Genomic DNA, 8,591 nt, shown 5'->3' with positions numbered 1-8,591 from the left:
TCTCTATAAAAGTTCCTGAAGTGGCTCCCAATCTCAGGCCACAAGTCCAGGTGTGCAGAATACACACATTTTTTCTATTACTGAATTTAATTTGTTTTGATCCCCATCCCACCAATGTGGCAAAAACATAATCTCAGTTTGGCATTTACCCGCTGCCTGAACCTAAGATCTTGTCAAAGTCCCCCTAAGCTTTGAGGGATGGGGTCTTCAATGTTCTGGTTGTCCATGTGTCTGGATGTTGTCACATATTGTCACTTTATGGCCTGCACAATTGCAGGCTCACCATCCAAACATTTCCTATTGCTGCTGGAACAAATTCCCGCAAACTTAGCAGCTTAAAACAACACAAATATATATTAACTCACAGTTTCTGTAGGTCAGAAGTCCAACACGGGTTTCTCAGGGCTAAAATCAGGTGTTGGCCAAAGCCGGGCTTCTATTGGAGATCTTAGGGAAGAATCACTTCCAAGTGCATCCAGGTTTTTGGCCCAGCTTAGTCCTTTGTAGTCAAGGGACTGAGATCCCCATTCCCTTGCTGGCTGTCCACCAGGGTACGCCTAGTTCCCAAAAGTCTCTCTCTGGGCCTTGCACATGGGCCCCTCAGCACCAGCAAAGAGGCAGCAAACACTCCTCACCCTTGGAAGATCTTCTCTGACTTGGCGTCCTCTGCACCTCTCTGACCAGCTCTGACTTCCTCTCCTGCTTGATTCCATTGGGCCCACCTGGCTAATCCAGGCTGATGTCCCTGTTTTAGGTCAGCTGATTAGTTACCTTAATTCACCTGCCGAGTCCCTTCCCAGCTGTACTAAATTGATGCTTGATTGACTAGCCAGGGGATGGGAGAATGGCTCAGGGAAGGCAAAGGGATCTTTGCAATTCCACCTACCACACAAACCCTGTGAGGGCACCCGGGGAGGGATGCAGTGCGGCCACCCTGCATGGCCACTGAGACGTCACCTGCCCCCTCAGCCCACAGCCCCTGGAACACAAGACCTCCTTTCAAGGTCATGGTCCTCTTAAGGCTGACGCTTCGCTGCTACTCTCATGGCCATCTCAGGAAGGAACTTGCTATGCTCTGAACCACACTGGGATGGGAAGCTCTGGGGGGCCAAGGTGTCACTTCTGCCTGAACACACTGTACAAGCCACTTCCTCTTTGGAGTCTCCCAGGGCTCTTTCTAGTTCACAGGACATAGGACATCCCCCCCACCATAGGAACCCCCATTTCTGTACTGTCATGGCTTTCCTTCTTCCTCCCTTCCCCCATCCCAGAGGAATCTTTTCTCGTGTTTAAGTGAAATCATCCTCTCACCAAACCCCCCAAATCCCAAATGCTTTGGCTACATCCAGAGTCCTGTCCATTCAGGAGCGGCTTTAGGCTTTTAGAACCGGAGGTCCAGTCCTGCTTTCCTCTCTGTTACGTTCCTCACCTGGGGCCAAGGGGCTGGAAGATGGCTGCTTTAAAGTTCAAGTTGCCGGGGTAGGAGGCGAAGGGAGGGAGAGGGACGGCAAAGCAGGGAAATACTTGAGTTAATATTTCAAACATGTTTTCCCGCCACTCTCCTGACCTGGCCTGTTCTTTAAAATGCCCTTGGCATGCGGCCCATCACAGGAGTCCATCCTGGGGGACTAAGCTGGAGCCAGCGTCTCCCCAGCCCCAGGCTGTGCCGGGCCAGGAGGGGCTGTGGGCAGCTTTGAGGCCTGCACCTTCTTGTCTTTTTTGTTCACTCTTTGGAGCCTAATTCAGAGGTCACCTCTCTATGCGGCCTCTCCTTCCCTTCAGGTAAGTGTAAGCACTCCCTACTCTGGGCTCCCAAAGCTCTTTGACTTGTTTTTGACCACACGGCCAAGGGGTTTGGCCTGGGTTAAATCAAAACCAACCAAGCAGCAACCTCGGAGCAGACTCCCTCCACCGGGATTACAACTCTCAGCCCGTCTCTGCCTCAGAAATGCCACCACCGCTTCCTTTAGGGGCTCCTCATCCTCTTTGGTCCCCTGAGTGTCTCCCTGCCTCCCACCTCGGACTCCTGAGGCTCTGGCTGTCCCACTCGGCTCCCCCCAACACAATGCACAGCTGCAAGGGCTGCCCCTCACGACGGAGCAGAGGCTGGCACTCCAGACTCCGAGGATGCCATCATCATAGTTCAAACCAGACACACTCCTAGAAGGGCCTGCAGAGAGACCCACGGTGCCCATGGACACTGGAGCAGAACTGGGCTTCTGTGACAGCTCAGGCTCCAGGACCTAGAGATAGTTTCCAGGAGGGGGCAGCAAAAGGCCCTGCAAACCAACCAGGCCATTGCTCTCCCCACCCCACTCAACACCCATAGAGACCTTCTCCAGAGCCAAGGGCTACTTGGATATCCTTTCAAGGTCATGGCAACGCACTCCACAACCAAGAGGGCTTGTTCTCAGGATCACATTGGAAGGGCAGAGAGATGAAGTCACAAGAACCTGCAGCCTCGATGAATGCAATGCTGTGCCCAGGCCCACCTGGAAGGACCACATGAGGCTCAGCCTTTCACCCTAACCATGCCAGAAAGTCTACGGGCAGACGTGAACAGGAAGGGAGGAAAGTTCTTTAGATCAACATGGTTTTATTGATCTTCTGACCAGCACTGGGCAAGGGCCAGTGGAATTTTTAAAAGGAACATAATCCTGGTCTTTGCCCTCAGGAAGCTTATGATTACTGAAGAGAACCAAGACTGTCACATAAGTAAATTAGGCCAGACACCGTTGGGGGACGGAACAAGGCCTTGGCCAAGTCAAGTCTGTGTGTAATGGAAAGTGAGGTGAGCAAATAAGGAGAGAGAAGAGGTAGGGGGTAGGAGTTCCCACAGGTGGGGAATCCATTTGCTAGGGCTCCTGTAACAAAGTACTGTCAACTGGCTGCCTTAAACAACAGGCGTTTGATGTCTCCCAGTTCTGGAGAATTGGTTTTGGAAATCAAGGGTCCTTCCGAGGGCTTTGAGAAAAGGATATATTCCAAGCCTCTCTCCTTGGCTTGTCAATGGCCATCTTCTACCTCTGTCTCTTCACATCATCTTCCCTCTATGCACATCCGTGTCCAAATTTCCCCTTTTTATAAGGACATGAGTCATATCAGATTAGGGCCCACCCTTATAACTTCATTTTAACTTGATGAACTCTGTAAAGATCCTATCTCTAATAGGGTCACATTCTGATGTACTTGAGGTTGGGACACAGATATGTCTTTTTTAGGGGACACAATTCAACCCATAATAGATGGCTTCAGGGAGGACTTAAAAGACTCAAAAATTTGCCCATTTGAAGGATCAGGTCCCCCAGCACCGGTGAGAATTTTATGATTACTGAACAATCCCACAGGGAAGTACTTTCAGGATTTGGAACTGAAATCCTGTAGGAACATCAGGACCAGAGGACACCATGTTGGGCAGGCTTTCTTCACGCAGGTCCCGAGTCTGGGGGCAACAGAACCCTGGCCCCAGCTGTGTGCAATGGCTGAAGCCAAGCCTTTAGATTTTCCCACCAAAGGGGAAATCTTCTGGGATCCACATGAGGACCACAGTGGAGACTGGTTTACAGGGCAGCAAGCAGCCAGAGTAGGCCAAGGGGGAGGGAAGAACCTTTCTCCCTGTTTCCACCCCCGCATACAAACACAGGAAAAGTCAGACACCTCCTGCTGCCCACTTGGATGGTTTATGGGTCCAGGACACAGACAGGGTGGAGGAAGGAGGGCCACTGGGCCTGGGTCTTACATTCATGAAAGGGCTTTATTTTAGCCTTTCGATGTTATTTCCAAATGTTTGTTACGAGCTGAGTTGTATTCTCCAAAAATTCCTAACACCCAGGACTTCAGAATGTAACTGTATTTAGAAATAGGGTCTTTAAAGAAGTTAAGTTAAAATGAGGCCATCAGGGTGGGCCCTAATCCAATATGACTGGTGTCCTTATAAGAAAAGGACAACTGCACACAAACACACAGAGAGAAGACCACGTAACAACACGGAGAGCAGACGGCTAATCTACAAGCCAAACAGAGAGCCCTCAAAGAAGGCAACCCTGTAGACAGACACCTTGATCTCAGACTTCCAGCCTCCAAAACTGTGAGACAATTTCCGCTGTTTAAGCCACTAACTTAGTGGTACTTTGTTCCGGCAGCCCTTTCAAACTAATACAGTGTTAAATCTATATTCACATTGTCTGTGTTTTTAAACATTAACTTTTTTTTAAATGTTATTTCCAGTGTACTTTTCTTTTTTTAATTTATTCATTTTTATTTTTGGCTGCGTTGGGTCTTCATTGCTGCAGGCAGTCTTTCTCTAGTTGCGGCGAGCAGGGGCTTCTCATTGTGGTGGCTTCTCTCGTTGCAGAGCACGGGCTTTAGGCGCACGGGCTTCAGTAGTTGTGGCATGTGGGCTCAGTAGTTGTGGCTCATGGGCTCTAGAGCGCAGGCTCAGTAGTTGTGGCGCACGGGCTTAGTTGCTCCACAGCATGTGGGATCTTCCCGGACCAGGGCTCGAACCCGTGTCCCCCGCATTGGCAGGTGGATTCTTTTTTTTTTTTAATAACATTTTTAAAAATTAATTTATTTTTGGCTGCGTTGGGTCTTCATTTCTGTGCGTGGGCTTTCTCTAGTTGTGGCAAGCGGGGGCCACTCTTCATCACAGTGCACGGGCCTCTCACCATCGCGGCCTCTCTTGTTGCGGAGCACAGGCTCCAGACACGCAGGCTCAGTAGTTGTGGCTCACGGGCGTAGTTGCTCCGTGGCATGTGGGATCCTCCCAGACCAGGGCTCAAACCCGTGTCCCCTGCATTAGCAGGCAGATTCTCAACCACTGCACCACCAGGGAAGCCCCGCAGGTGGATTCTTATCCACTGCGCCACCAGGGAAGTCTTAAACATTAATTTTTTAAATGTAAATATATTTTTTAAACACTATAACATTTAACCTGTTTTTCCCCAGCATTTGTAATGTATTGGAAACTACCACCACCCCTCTTCAAAAAATGAAAGCGGCCCAGGAGTCTGTAGCTCTAGGCAGCCCCTGAGAGAATCCAGCAGCCCAAACAGCAACTCTCTGGAGATCTGGAAGGATGGTGTGTCTGGACACAGCCTTCATATCTGGCCCGAGAGCCAGCTGGCACTGCTAGGCTGAGGAGAGAGCTCTGAGCTTCCTCAGTAGCTGGCAGCATCCCCGCCTGCCTCCTCCCCACCACCCACAAACCATCTGGAAAATGAAAATAATGCCTCTGCTTCCTACCAGGCTCCAGAGACTGCGAGAGACAGGGAGAGATTATCCACTAAGCCCCCCACATTCCTGGAGAAGGTTGCCCTGGAATGGGCTCTTGCCCAGCCGCCTTCGCCCTCAATAGCAGAAGTAAGACGCTCATCAGGGCTCTCGCCAGCTGCCCTGGCCTGGCCTCTGGAACCGCTTCTGCTCGGAGGCCACCCGATTGAAGGCGAGGCTTCCCACCGGCTCCGCTCCTCAGGGGTATCCTTTTCCTACCCCGCCCCTCTTCCCCTGCAGCCTGTCTGAGATTCAGCCACCTGAGAGGTGACTCGGGCAGAGCTATGCAAAGGCAGCTGTGCTCTTGAGTCACCTGCAGATTTGTTAGAATGCAGAGTCTGATTCAGCAAATCTGCCCCAAGGCCCTGAGCTTCTGCCTTTCCCCCTGGTGATGCAGATGTCACTGGTCAGAGTGGAATAGCGCTAGACAATACAGCAGGAGGGAATTATAGTCTCCAACGCATTCTGGCAGAGGCCAGCACTCCCAGTCAAGAAGCTTGACCACTGTTAGGAGGGAAACGTGATGCTCTCCCCCGCAGCTCCGAGGGGGATGCAAATCCACACAGGCTTCTGCCCAGCCGCTTTTCCTCGCACTTCCAGGTGGGCACATAGCCCCCAAGTCAAAGCAGCGTTTCGCCAGCTGGCAGTCCAGCACCAGCAATTCATCTTTAAGTTAGGAACCTGGGAATCAATAGGCGGGTGCAGCTCAGTTTTGGGGTGTCCCTGAGAAACGACGCAGCCCCTCTCCAGATGGGCTTCTCTGCACCTTCCCTCCCTCCAGTGGGGGCTGGCCAGGCCCCAGGGTGGATTCGTTCTGGGTAATTGCACTATTCCTGGCAGGGCTTCCAGGCTCATGAAATTTATCTCTTGCCAAAGGCAGAGGATCAGCTGGCAACAGAGAGCACGGGCTGCAGCTAATCAGGTGCAATCGTTTTTTTAATGACATCTTTTTCCCTCTAATTATCAAGATCATGCAGCAACTCACTTTAGAAAATTTAGAAAACATTGAAAATAGAAGGAATAAGCCTGCAATTCTACAATTCTAAATTAATCCATTTTAACATTTTGAAAAATGTCCTTCCAGTTCTTTATGTGCTTAAATGTCATCGGCATGCAGTTACGCATTGGGCTCCCCAAATTCTTTGAAAGCGTTTTTTTTTTTCAAATGATTAACATTTTATTATAGAAAAAGCATCCCAAATACAGGATTTTGTAAACACTTTAAAAGTAAATACAAAATAAAGAGGCAAAAAACCTATAAGCAGTTTGCCTTCAAGAAAAAATGTAATGTTCTCCCGCAGAGCTGATCCCACCCAGAGCATGAATGGGGCTCCAACCCCCATAAAGGCACCAGGTGTACTTTCTGAACTATGCCCAGTTTATCAATTTCAAAATGATGGCAAGAAGTGGCATTGAATAAATCACTAAGACAGTTGCTTAACTTTCTACTGATTATTACTCGATAAAAGCTTCCCATCACACTTTGACAATTTAAAGCCTGTGTTCTGATTGTTTTTACTTACAGAAGGGCTGGAACACTATCCATCCTTCCTGGGCTTATTCCACAGTATTTTTCATAGATAGACCTGTATACATTAGGTATACAGAGATCAGAGAACTAAATTCCAAGAGAACAGAGATCACACTGTTCTCTTGGAATTTAGTTCAAAATAATATTGGCTATTGCATATCGTGCAGTAAATTCAGCTACTTTCTAGCTTCCTTACCTTTTTCTACTGTCATTCTTTTAATACCTTTTCTCCACTTTGGAGAAACCATTAAGTAATCTCACCAGAAAGAATGATTTTCAATAGCTGCATAATAGTTTCCCCAAATAGACCTTGAGCAAGTTGAAGGCAGACTTGTTTTTTTCCATATTCCTAGAATTTGACAAACAATAGGTACGCAACAACACTTTGTTGAATAAATGAAACTTTCCTGAGTTTACGTTTACCGCATAAAATTCTATACATTTTTGCTGTCTTACATTTACTTCTTTTAAGGTATCGATATGCTGAAATTTGGTAAATATAATTTCAATCCCACTTGAATCCCTGAAGGCTAGGTAAGAGTATTACAAAAAATATAAAGTGCACTTACCATCTGCGAGCAGGGCCATCTAGAACTCTTCTATGGCTCTTTAACAAACCTTCAGTGGGATTCCTACCTCCACGGACAAATGGGGAAAATTCTAGAAAGGAGGGAAGTCTTTTTGATTGGGATGCTTAACAGATTATTCACAAAGTTAATTCAACATTGGAAGGATAGAAGATGTCAATTCCACACAAATGTAGAAGAAATCAACAGTCTGGCCTCATGAAAACCCATGCTGGGGAAGGCGGGGGCAGATGGGGGAGGAGCGTAGGGGCAGAGCAGAAAGCCATTTCTTGGCTGCAGCAAAATGCAAAATCAGGCCCCTTACCTTTGGCCCCTCCAGCACAGCACTCCGTCTTGTCTCTCCGCTACTTGGAGAAAAGCAAACTGTATTCAATCACCTTTTCAAATTCTAAAACCAGGCTTTCCTGTCAGAATCAGGCCCAGGAATTTTCCATTCCCTCTTGCACTGAGGGTATTTTACCTGGGTCTTAAGTCCATAACATTGAGAGCTTCTGAGAAAGGAACAGAAATGAAAATCCAGCCTCGTGTCCCTCTCCTCAACTGAACAGAGGGTGGGACAGGCCCAGTCAGTCCAGATCACCACCAGCCCAGAGGAAACTTCAGTCCATATTCCCTATTTCCTTCACTGGGATTTGCATGCTATGCCTCCCTCCAGGCAGTGAGAGGCAGCGCTCACCTGCTTTCTCCCCACCCCTGTGTGCAGCAGCTCCGTAACTGAATGCAGAAACCGGTGGCTCACCTCCAAGAGGATGCCATACACTTCTCCAAGGGCCCTGTAGCAGCCAGAGATCAGCTGGCATCCCGTCCTATTACATCTCACTCATTAACGAACATCTGCGGAGGCACGCCTGCTGTGGCCTGGAGGGGCATGCCATACACTGGAGGACTCAGGCTCATGGAGCCCATTGCTCCGTCCACCCCTCCGGCTCTGGTCACCCAAAATGGTGGAGCCCTTAACTACAATGACTAAGCATGTAAGAATTTACTAAAAGGGAAGATGGTGTAGGGAACTGCTTAAGCCAAGACTCAGGAGCAACACAGACCTGAGTTCCAGGCCTCCCACTGGCACTTATTCACTGTACAACCACAGGTGGGAAATCACCTTTCTGAGCCTCAGTTTCCTCATCTGCAAAATAGGATAATACTAGTACTTACCTCATAGAATTGATGGGAGTTTTAAATGAGGTAATGCAAGTAAAGCA

This window comes from Delphinus delphis, chromosome 3, assembly GCF_949987515.2.
Source record: "Delphinus delphis chromosome 3, mDelDel1.2, whole genome shotgun sequence".
NCBI lineage: Eukaryota > Metazoa > Chordata > Mammalia > Artiodactyla > Delphinidae > Delphinus > Delphinus delphis.
Note: the sequence above shows the minus strand (reverse complement) of the source record.